The sequence below is a fragment of the Antechinus flavipes genome, chromosome 5 (genome assembly GCF_016432865.1).
Source record: "Antechinus flavipes isolate AdamAnt ecotype Samford, QLD, Australia chromosome 5, AdamAnt_v2, whole genome shotgun sequence".
Lineage (NCBI taxonomy): Eukaryota > Metazoa > Chordata > Mammalia > Dasyuromorphia > Dasyuridae > Antechinus > Antechinus flavipes.
The window spans coordinates 271,067,895-271,080,799 of record NC_067402.1 but is presented as its reverse complement, the minus strand read 5'-3'; the positions used below and the strand labels follow the sequence as shown (position 1 = coordinate 271,080,799).

General features: G+C 33.8%; 1 long non-coding RNA gene across 2 annotated transcripts in view; it reads right to left on the bottom strand.

The window, feature by feature from the left end:
* The window catches only part of LOC127564646 (uncharacterized), a 203,498-nt gene extending 197,037 nt beyond the window's left edge, over positions 1-6,461 (bottom strand). For both annotated transcript variants that reach the window (XR_007954324.1, XR_007954325.1), the window contains exon 1: positions 6,300-6,461. This is a non-coding gene — a long non-coding RNA (uncharacterized LOC127564646). The remainder of the gene's footprint in view (positions 1-6,299) is intronic.
* Between the last annotated feature and the right edge of the window lie 6,444 nt (positions 6,462-12,905).

The window sequence follows — 12,905 nt, the reverse complement described above, 5'->3', positions numbered from 1 at the left end:
AAAATAAAAAGGGAAACAGGAAACTAGGTTGGAGGAATTTTTACAGGAATTTTCTCAATAAAGGTTGTATTTTTCAAATATATAAGGAACTGAGCCAAGTTAATAATAAGAACCATTCCCCATTGATAAATGGTCAAAAGATATGAAGAGACAGTTTTCTGAAAAAGAGATCAAAACTATCAATAGTCACAGGAAAAAAAAATGTTCTAATAACTACAGATTAGAAAAATGCATACCTACCAGACTGGATAACATATCAGTAGAGGAAAATGAAAACACCTGGAGGGTGTGTGGAAAAATTGAGATAGAAATGCATTATTGGTGAAGTTGTGAACTAGTCCAAGCCTCCCTTCCGACCAGAGAAGAAGTCTGAATTAATATGATATTAAAAATCAAAATATGCTAATATTATACAATGATATATATATATATATATATATATATATATATATATATATATATATATATATATTATTCATTTCTGAGTTTCTAAGATTTTTGTGTTATTTTCTGGCTTTTGAGTGTCATCTGCAATTTCTGCAAAAATCTCCTACATTTCCATTTTATTTCTTATGCCAACCCACAATATATTGAAATTATGGTGGAGAAAGTTGAGATGTGGAAGAGATAAGTATTTCATACTATCATACTTTAGAAGCATAGGGGAAAGAGATTTGGCTGTGGGTCTAGGAAGACAGCTTTAAAACTTGTCCTCAGTTCACATAGTTGTGAACTGATCCAACTATTCTGGAGAGCAATATAGAACTGGGCTACATCTTATAAGTGGAATGAAGGAGTGGGCTAGTTCCAATGGCCTTGTATTGGAAAGAGCCATCTGTACTGAGAGAGGAATGTGTATGGATCACAACAAAGTGTTTTCATTTTTTTGTTATTGCTGTTTGCTTTCATTTTTTCTTCTTTCTCATTTTTTTTTCCTTTTTGATCTGCCTTTTTTGGGGACAGCATGATAATGATGTAAATAGATATAGAAGAATAGCACAGTTTGACATATATTGGATTGCTTGCTGAATGGGGGAGGGGTGGAGGGAAGGGAGAGAGAAAAAACTTGGGAAAACAAGGTTTCAAGGGTGAATATTAAAGACTATGTATGTGTTTTGAAAATATAAAACTGTATAAAAATGCAATTGGCTAAAAGCAAAAAAAAAAAAATCCAACATTTTAATAAATAGAATGAAAAAAATACCTACAGTAAAAAGTAGAACTGGACAAATGAAAACTAATGACTCTGTGAGACAGCAATAGTCAGTCAAACAAACTAAAAAGAATGAAAAAATGGAAGAAAAATATTTCACTGGAAAAACAACTGACTTGGAAAATAGAGGGAAGAGAGGCAATTTAAAAATCATTGGAGTACCTGAAGGCCATGACCAAAAAAAAAAAAAAAAAGAGCTTGTTCAGTATTCTTTAAGAGACCATCATGGAAAACTGCCCTAATACACTAGAACTAGAGCTCAAAATAATTATTAAAATAATGTATCAATCAACTCCTGAAAAAGATCTCACAAGGAAAACTCCAAGAAATATTGGTGCAAAACTGCCAGACTATAATCTTTAGGAAAATATACTGCAGAATGTCATAGAAAAAGAAAACAATTCAAGTATCGAGGAGCCATAGTGAGGATTACTCAGGATTTGGCAACCTCTACCATAAATGATCAGAAGGTCTGGAATACCACATTCTGGAACACAAAAGATATTGGATTACAAGCAAGAATCAATTGCCCAGTGAGACTGAACATCATCTTATAAGGGGAATGAAGGAGGCAACTATTTCTATTAAAAAGACTATAACTGAAAAGAAAATTTGATCTACAATTATAAGACTCAAGAGAAATATAAAAAGGTAAATAGAAAAGGGAAAAAGCAATATTTAAAGGTTAAACTGTTTACATCTCTACATGAAAAGATGATACTTAAAACCCTTGAGAACTGTATATTTTATTAGGGCAGTTAGAGGGAGTATGGGTATAAGTGTGGGAATAAGTTAGCTATGATTAGATATATATATTAAAGAAGCAGTTCTGAGACAAATCTCCACTCTGCTATTATTGTATAAAGTAAATGATAGCCAGATTATATGTGAATAAAAGATTTTTTTTTTAATCAAAAAAAGAACTGGGATGTTACCTCATTTTCTGCAGGTACTAAAAGCATCTTTGGAACAATACAAATACAAATGTAGGACAATGGAAATGAGATGGAACTAATCACAGATTTCTTTCTTTCACTAAACCTCTCTCTTTTTTTTGTTGAGGCAATTGGGGTTAAGTGACTCGCCCAGGGTCACATATCTAGGAAGTGTTAAGTGTCTGAGACAAGATTTGAATTCAGGTCCTCCTGACTTCAGGGCTGATGCTTTATCCACTGCACTACCCTCATTGCCCCCAAGTCTCTATATTTTGAAAGCTTTTTTTATTCCATGCAACTTGAAGGTTATGAGTATCCAATGGCATGATATCCATGAAGATATTTTTTCTTAAATATTTAAAGATCATTATTACATCCAGGTGATGGAGACCAACAATTTTATGTAATAATGCTCTAATCCCTCCATGAGCTGATACTTGAATTCTCAAGGGTTTTTTTTTTTTTTGGTTCCAATTGTAATTTAGATATTAGTCATTTTTGTAGATAATGAACATGTTGAGTTTCTGCAATATAATGCTAGTATTTGGTAGCACCTCTCTAGATATTTGGTAAATGCTAAGATTTTCATTTCATATTCTTCATTTGATTGACTAATCTCACCTACTTAAAAAAAAGCAGAGTCATCTTTATAATTAGGGTAACTAAATAGTACTAGGCTGGGAATCAAAGAGACTCATCCTCCTGAATTAAAATTTGACTGCAGACATTTCCTAGCTATGTGACCCTAAGCAAATCATGTAACCCTGTTGGCTCAATTTCCTTATCTATGAGCTGGAAGAAGTAAATGACAAACCACTTAAGTATCTGCCAAGAAAACCCCATATGGGATCACAAAAAATCAAATATGACTGAAACTACTCAACAACATTTTTATTATCTTTACCATCATCACCAACTTAAAATTCATCATCATTATCTCATTCTTGACATCTTAGCATTTAAAGTTCAGCTAGAAATGGTTCTAGAATTAGTCATTATCCTCCTGTTTTCTATATGTTTAATGTTTATTTATGCTTATTTAGACTCTTAGAAAGTTGAATATGTATCTCATTCTTTTCCTATATTATTTTAATTTATTCTGCTATATCTCGGTATTATAGAAGGATTTCCTTTCAAATAACTTAGAGATTATGAATTTTTAATATGACATGATATTATCAAGCACCTATTATAAACAATACATTCTGGGGATACAAAGAAAAGCAAAAGCATTCTCTGCTTTCAAGGAGTTTGTCTTATGTGGGATACAACCTGCAAATAACTACAGATAGATGAGATACAGGATACAACTGAATTACTCAGCTTAAAGAAGGCCCTAAGGTTAATGAGGCAAAGGTAACACTTCTTGGAAAAGAGGGATTTTAGCTGAGAGTTGAAGAAATCCAGAAAAGCTAAGAGATGGAGATGAGAAAAGAGAACCTTCCAAACATAAGGTACAGACTTGATTTAGACTTGACATGGCTTAAAATTATGTGTATTTAGGGCAGTGATAGTTCTTTAAAACATTGCCTTATGTTACTATGGACTGATATTACAGTTCCTTACAGTTTCTGTAAGGAATAGCTCTAATAATGAACATCAAGTTTTTCTGATATCTGATTTTTTTGTTGAATTCTTAAAAATATTTTAAGATTTATTGTTTTCGTTCTTTTCCTTTCCTTTCTTATTTCCTTCCTTTTTTCTTTATTATGTTCCTTCTTCTTATGTCCCTTTCTCTTCCTTCCTTTCCTCTTTCAATTCTTCCCTTCCTTCTCCCACATTTTCCTTCTTCCTTTTGTACCACCTTCCTATTTTCCAACCTAGGTTTAAGATTTGTCCTCTTTTGAAAATTAGTGAGTGGTAAGTAAACTGCACTCCATAATACTATCTACAGTGAGTTTTGTGAGGTGCTTGGCAAAAGCTAATTTTTTGCAACCAGAAATAATGCCCAGCAAATATGCTGTTTCCTAGCATAATCTGAATTTATCAATATTCTGGAGCCCTTTAAAGGTAACTCATCTGTAATTCTCCCTGGTAATTAACCTAGTCTTGAATTACTATTTTGAACTTTTCCATTTCAATAAATAAATCTGGATGACTCAGCCACTTATTTGTTTTTGTATGAATGTTGTCCACAGAGAATTCAATGATTGCATTTGTGTATTTTAACCATCTGATTGGATCCATTCTTAGGTAAAACCTGTTTAGTTACATTTGACAAATCCAATATTCACCATACCTATCACCTGACATTACTATTGCTTGGTAAAGAGATGTCTACTTATTCAGAATTATTGTAAGTTTTTAACTTATTTATCCAGTGCTCTAGGCATGTTAATCAATTCTTGTCTTCCCTCTTAATAAGATGGATTCTATCTTTCCATAGATGTCTTGGGTAATGCAATCTGTGTTTCATTAATATGGCATGGGTAGTTGTTAACAATCCATTTTATGGGTCTGAAAGTATGTGTGGTACTATATCTTTGTTAACTGCTTTAACCATGTTCTTCCCATTAAGCTTTGATTTCAGGATGCCAAAATGTTTCATGAAATATATCACCAAAGCTTGCTTCTTGACAGCTTTATACTCAATGTCTTGCCTAGAGGAGACAAAGGTATTTTAAGTATTGACTTCATCCATGGAATAGTCAACTGGGGAAAATTTGATTCTATCAAACATCTTTGCTAAAACTCTGATATATGAGATACATAAACAACTAATAGAAATGTCTAAGTCCAAAGGCCATTCCCCTGTAAATATGGGGTCAAAGAATCTAAAAAGTTATCAAAAGAGAATTTGCAGGCTATTAACAACCATGAGAAAGAATGATCCAAATCACTTCTATTAAAAGAAATGCAAATAAAAACAATCCAAAGATTTCACTTCATCAAATTATAGATGACTAAAATGTGCATAATAAATTTTAGAGAGGTGGGAAGAAGGTGGTTTTGAACTTATCAAAGTATTCTGGAAAGCAATTTCAAATTATGTGAGCAAAGTGACTAAATGTCCAGAGATGCCATGACTAGGAATATAATTCAAAGAGGTCAACAACAAAAATAAAAGGCACATGCATATATATATATATATATATGTATGTGTATATGTATATGTACATATACACACACATACATTCATCATATACACACATATACACACAGAGAGATATGTGTAAATAGATGGATAGATAGTAAAAAAAAATGAAAGAAAGTAGATATTTACCAAATGGAGAAAGATTCAACAAATTGTGGCATATGGATATAATGGAAAATTACTATTCTGACTAGAATAATGATTATGATAAATACAAAGAAGCATGGAAAGATGCTAAAAGAACTGATACAGAGTGATATATACAGAATTAGGGGGAAAAACATAGACAATGATTATAATAATGATGTAATTGGAAAGAAAATAATTAAACAAATAAAATGTTATAAAAATTATTATGAGCAAATTTGACCCCAGAGAAAAGAGATAATTTCTTTTTGTAAAGGTAAAGGATCAAGAGAGTGTAACATTGATATAATATTAATCCTTTTCAATATTTTGGTTAATTTTGCTGAACTTTCTCTTCTTCCTCTTTTTAAAAAAGTTTTTTATTATGAGAGAGGGCAACAGGTATCCATTGAGAAAAGTAAGTAGTATAAAAGTAATAATAGAGCATTTTAAAGTTAAAAACCTTTTATAAATACAATCTCATTTAATGCTCATAACAACTTGGAAGGTAATCCTCATTTTATAGATGAGAACACCAAGACAGATAGATGAAATGACTTGCTCAGTCATACAGCTATTAACTGCCTGAGGCTAGATTTTAACTCAGGTCTTTGTGACCCAGCTGTCTGGATAGCAGCAAAATTTGTTGTTAAAAAATATTGCTTTAATCCATTGTTTTGATTTGTCCTCCAGATTCAAGCTACAAATCTTCAGTCTCTACTTTTTCCTTGATGTTCATTACACATCTTACACTTAACAAATCCAATAATTTATATGCTCATTAGAGAAGGGTTTTATGATATGAAAGAGCAATTTAATCATTTTTTTTTTGGTGGAATCACTGAGGCACATAACATGATTAATATAATATTTTCGTGTGATTCCTTGACATGGAAGCTATACTTAGTTTATTCAGGAGCAATGATAATACCTTTGGGTGGAGCCATATCTGATAATGATGATGATGTTCTTGTCTTCTTGTTCTCTCCTCCTTTTCCTCCTCCTCTTCCTTCTCTTTCTCTTCTTCCTCAGATGTTTAAAGGGATCTCCATTTTAAATGGATCTTCATTCTATCAATTTGAGAGTTTCTTTGAATTTGAAGCTTATAATTCATCTACTCTTTCATCATCCTCATCATTGTCAATCCTCATCATTTCAGTGTCATCTTTTTAAGTAGAATTCAGATTAAAATGGTCATGGGACAATTTTTTCCCTTCACTTATACTTACTGTTTACCAAACCTATTGAAAAAGTAGGAAAAAAGCTCTCTTTTTGTTGTTTGCATTTAACACCATGCTATTGAAAGCCCTTAGTATATACCTGCTACTTTTCTGTAACTGAGTAAAAATAGTAGGATTTGATCTCATCTTTAATAACTTCATTGAGAGCATCTTCAAGACAACTCTAGTAGTAGGCAGGATGAAAAAAAAAGATGGAGACCTCATCCTATTCCCACATGATTTGGGTTTATTGATATTTCCCCACCTAAACATTTTATGAAGTAATTAGGAAAAATTATCTTCTCTATCAGTAATTGTTGACTGATTCTTCAAAGGCTTTAAAAATGTTGTCATTGGAACCTTCTATGTGACTTGTACAAACAACAAATTTAAAGTCTGATTTTTTAATATACTTTTCAACTTTTATGCTTGCAGGTAAACGTGCATAATCTTCCAAAACAAAAAAAAAAAAAAAGATCTTGCTTGTTTGAAGAAGACCTACAATTGGACAAAAAGATTTAGAATGGAAGTGAGCCTTGCTTAGCTTCTCCTAGTCTGATTCCTTCATTGTTTTTTCTTCCCTTTTTGGTGGAGTAGCAATTGCCAAAGGTGACAGATCTAGTAAGTGTTTAAGACCAGAATTAAACTTGGGTCTTCCTGATTTCAGGACCAGTGCTCTATCCATTCTGCCATCTAGCTTCTGCCTTCATTTGTACAGATGAGAAAACTAAGAAGCTGAATTGAAGTACTTTACCCGTGATCACACAACTAGTAAATACTAGAACCCATGTCTTTTAATTCTTGTCCAATGCTATTAGCATTGTATGTATCCTCTTATGACAGTCAGAGCAAAATATTGGTGTGGAACCTTTTTATAACTGAGCATAATGTTATTAAACTAAAAGCTTAACAAAAAGGAAAAAAGCCAAAGTAACAACAAAGAGCATATGTAAGGAAGGAGTAGAAGGCTTCTGTCATTAAATAATAGGCTTAAACGTTTATACTAAGAGATTGGCAATGTGAGAGAATCCTTAGTGCTCCTATGTGTCAAGCCATCCCTGAAGAAGACAATCTGAACATGTGTAATTATTATAGTCTACTTATTGGATCATTGTACCTCAAATAGGTAAACAGTTGGTATATGAGAAATAAACAATCATTTCAGCTTAGTGGTACTACTGCTTCCCTCCCTAAGGTCTGCTTAGAAAAAGTGATTCAAGGCATGAAGCCAAAATAAATTGCTGCCAGTCCCAAGTAAAATTACAATATCTCACTTCCTTGGTGAATCAAGACCAAGCTCAGTACACTAGACCATAAAATCATATGCTCATGGGGTCAAGAACTGAAAGGGACCTTAAAGTCCATTTCTCTAATTTTAGAGATGAAGTGGCTCACCCAGAATCCCACAGTAAACAAATCTCTAAATGAGGATACAAATCCAGTTCTCTTAACTCCAAGTTCTGTATCATATTCACTATGTAACACTAACTCATCATTTCCTTAGAGTCTTACAGGGTTTCCATGATGCTCTTAAGAAATGAAAAATGAACCACACAGAGTTTCCATAGGCTCATGGAGATTGTGACTTGCCTGTGATCTCAATGGCAAATCTCCCTGGTGGTATGTGAATCCTAATCTTCCTGATACCACCTCAACCAGTCCATACATTACATCACAATGCCAGAGGGTGGAACCAGCCCAAGTTCTTAAGAGAGAATGGGACCAAAGTGAATAAATGATTCAGATTCTCTCCAGTATTTATTTTCCCATTAGACATCAGCAGGATGGTAGCATACATGAAGAAATACCAGCAGAAAACAAAGTGGGAGATGAGGGGCAAAAGAATAAGGTATTCATAAAGTGTGACTATTCCCTGCTTTGGTGAAGTGCATTTTATCTACATTATTGCCTTTGTAATGTAAACTTACAGAGGAACAGTATTAATTCATTGCTGTCTTTGTATTCCCAGGGCCAAATAGAGTGGCTGACCCATGGTATAAATTACTAAACTAGTGGTAATTAGTAGATCGATTAATCTCATTTAAACATTATACAAGCTAAATTAGGAGGACAAGAATTGCCATTCCCATCTCACAGATGAAGAAACTGAGGATTGGCAAGTATCATCAATTAAAAAAAGTCTCACAGCTAAAATGAATCAAAATTGTGACTCTCGATAGGGAAGGTCTTGTAGTCGTCAGTCCTTAAGTCTTTGAACTGCTGCTTATGATCAATAGGAACATCAAGATTTCAAAGGCACCGATGGCGTCTTGCTAGTAAAATAATCAAAATGTGCTCATTTCATGCAGGATGACAAATGCCATCTGTTGAACTTACATTTAACGACAACAACATATGAACAGGCGTGTGCTCAAGTGAACAAAATCACTAAGCCATCCACGTCTTGGAGCCTACAGGATTGTCATCTTCATGGATTGGTTTACAAAGCCTTTTGGGAGAGGGGTAGAGAGGAGCTAATATTATTTTTATTATTTGGTAGAATCGTAAATCCAGACTTGAAATGGATTTCAGAGGCCCTCTGATACAACCTTCTCAATCTAAAGATGAAGAAATTGAGAATCAGGAGATTACTCAAGGCTAATCAGTTAACTGTCTTAAGTGGAATTAAATTCAGGTCCTCCTGGACTTACACGCTAGAGCTATGGACACTATGTTGCCTCCAATTCTGAAACAATCCATTTGAATTGTATTTGATTTTCATCAGAGGGAGTGGGTTCTTTGGCCCCTTATACACACTGATCTTTCTTGTTCCTTCTCTCTTTCTTCACAGTCAAATTCTTCCTCCCCCAAAATCTGGAAAACTTTGACTATTTTGACTCAACACAGAATAAGAGTTGAAGTACACTCCCAATATCATGCAGGCACAATGGATAAAGTATCAAGTTTAGAGTCAGAAAGACCTATGTTCAGGTTCAGCCTCAGATAAGGTGACTCTGGACAAGTCACTTAACCCTGATTGCCTTAGTTTCTTCATCTGTAAAATGAGCAGAAGGAGGAAGTGGCAAACCATTCTAGCATCTAGCTGTATGACCTTGGGCAAGTCACTTCACCCTGTTTGCCTCAGTTCCATTTTCTGTAAAATGAGCCACAGAAGGAATGGCAAATCACTTGAATATCTTTGCCAAGAAAGCACCAAATGGGATAACCCAGAGTTGGACATGACTGAAATGGCTGAACAATAACAGAAACAGTTTTGGTGCCCCTAGGAAACTAATTCAAGTGACTAGTACAGAATCACTTAGCCAATACATGTTGAACCCAGATTTTCCTGATTTTCAATCCAAAGATATCCAGTCTAATGTGCTATTTTTCATACAACAATATACGAACCAGACAAACAATAAAGCTAATGAAGTGGTACAAACAGAGGAAACACGGAATGCAGCAACCTTACCATGTTGTGGAAATGCTGATTTTATTCTGTAAATTAAAAAGAAAATAAATAAATATAAGAAAAGAAGAAAAGAGAATTGTTGGCTTTGGAACCTGAAGACCAGGATTCAAATCTGGCTTAATTACTTAGTTCCTTCTTGTGTTATTTGAAACAAGTCATCTATAAAATAAGAGTTGGGTCATATAATCTCTAGTTCTGAATCCTCAGTTTTAGAATTTTATTATTTCATTGCAATTCCCTCACTTCAATATTAGAAACTAGTCCATGATTCTGAGTCCCAAGGTAGCTCAGGATTAGTGGTCTAGCTCTATTCTGACTCAGATCTCATTTGCCTGCATTCATAGGATTCAGAACTTTGGACCAGTTTCAATGTTGTCCTAATGCTGACTTAGTGTAGCCCTACACCAAAGCTCAACCCAAGCCGATCCAATGTCCCATTGGTTCTAATAACCTGGGAAAACCCAAAGACTCAAAGTTCTTCAGGACCTGTCTCTGGGAGAGATGGAAGAAAGAACATGGAAGACTCAACTTCTCCCACACATTTGTTTTCTCATTAAATCCAGGCAAAAAAGGGTAGTGCCCAGGAAGATAGATCTAAAGAAAACAAAGTGGGAGGTGGGAAAAAGAAGACAAACAGGATATTTTTAAAGTGCAAATAAAAACCTGGCACAGGAACAGGTTTCAAGGGACCCAGGGAGGCAATAGCTGAAAGGAACAGGCTGCTGGGAGCAGGACAGCCAAGAATTCCAGTGTGAGAAAACCCAAGCCCGTGGGAGGGACAGCAGAGTAACATGAAGCAGCCAGGCACAGCAATGCTAAGGAATCAAAACAAAGTTTTCCGCCAAGAATAATAATATTACTTTCAAATTCGCTGTTCTCCTTGCTAGTTAAGCTTCACATCATTAGCCTGTATGCTAGGTATTCGATCCTATTTTCCAATGTACAGAAATAAATTATATGCAAATAATAACTAACAAGCAATTATTTCAGGAGACTTTTATTTGTTTATTTAATTTTCAATAGTATTTTTTTCCAAATATGTGTAAAGAGAGTTTCCTATTTTCATTTTTGTGAGACTGTGTTCTAAATTTTTCTCTCTCCCTTACCTCCACCCTCCCCAAGACAGCAAGTAATTTGATATAGGTTAAATATGTGCAATTCTTTTAAACATATTCCAATATTTGTCTTGTTGTGCAAGAAAAATTAGACCAAAAGAGGAAAAAAATGAGAAAAAACAAACAAACAAAAAGGGAAAATACTGTTTCCGTCCATATTCAGTCTCCATAGTTCTTTCTCTTGATGTGGATGCTATTTTCTATTCTAAGTCTATTGGAATAACCTTGAATACTTGCATTTCAACAAGCATTTATTAAATACTTACTATGTGTTTATTACTTATAAAAACAACAAATAAATGAATGAAGGCAACAAATAAAAACCAGATATTTACAAAGAATGAAAACAATAAATAAATGTCCTATTGGAAGAACACAAAGTAAAATAAGAAAGATTTAGGAGAACTTCATTCTAAACAAAGGAAAAAAGGTACATAGATACCTTACCCTGCTGATTATTGATCTTTCCAACTTAACAGAAATGTTTAAAAAAAAAAACAAAACTTCAGGGAAAAAGAACATTGGGTCTGGAGTCAAGGTCTAAGTTTAAATTTGACCACAGACACTTACTAGTTGTGTGACTATGAGCAGATCACTTAATCTCTATCTTCTTCTGTTTCCTCATCTGCCATATGAAGATAATAATCACACCTACCTCTCAGAGTTGTTGTGAGGCTCAAATGAGATAATATTTGCAATCTTAAAGAGCTACATGAATGCTAGCTATTTTTATTATAATTATGGTAATGATTGTTATCATTATTAGGTTCTGAAGAGAGAAGTGAAATTCATTTAAAAATCACTGAAACTCACTTCCATTTTATTCTTCTCTCATATAAATTTAACATCATTAATAATGGTAGTAAATTAATGATTAATAAATACCATTAATAATTTATTATTAATAATGACAATAATGATGGCAATACCAACATTTGTATAAATTTTTTTAAAAATACAAAATATTTTATATGTATTATCTATTTCGAGTCTAGTAATAGTTCTGCAACGCAAATATTATAAGTATAAATGTTTTCATTTTACAGCAAAGAGAACTGAACCTGAAGGGTATATTTAGCCCTGGGAGGGACCTCAGAGGCTATTTCATCCTATCCCCTCATTTTACATAAGAAAAACTGAAATCCAAAAATGCTGAATGATTTGCCCAAATTCACATAGATAATTAATGCCAGTGGGGAGATTTGAACTTTTGTCTTCATTACCCCAATATTTTATCCACTACACTATAAGATTAGAATTAAATACTTCCCATGGGCAAGGTACTGTACTAGATACCAACTATGGAAAGAAGAAAAAAACAAACAAACAAACAAACCAGTCTCTGCCCTCAAGGAGGGAAAACAACCAAATAAACAGATTTGCAATTTTATAAGAGAGAAAGAACAAACAGCTGGAGAGAACAGGAATGAATGTCCATAGGAGGCTTTATGGGAACTAAGCCATGAGGAACCTAAGAGATCTCAAAGGTAGACTTGACTAGAGAGTTCATTCCAGGTACTGCAGGAAAACATCTTGCACAGAGGTAGGAGAGTAAGAGATAGAATGCTGAGTTTGAACAAGAAAGCTAGTTTTGTGGCATGTAGAGTTAGAGTAATTAGATGGCACAGTGGATAGAGTGTTGGGCTTAGAATCAGGAAGACTCATCATCATGAGTTCAAATCCAGCCTCAGACACTTACTAGTTATGTGACCCTGAGTAAGTCACTTATGCTTGTGTACCTGAGTTGCCCCATCTGTAAAATGGGCTAGAGAAGAAAATGGTAAACC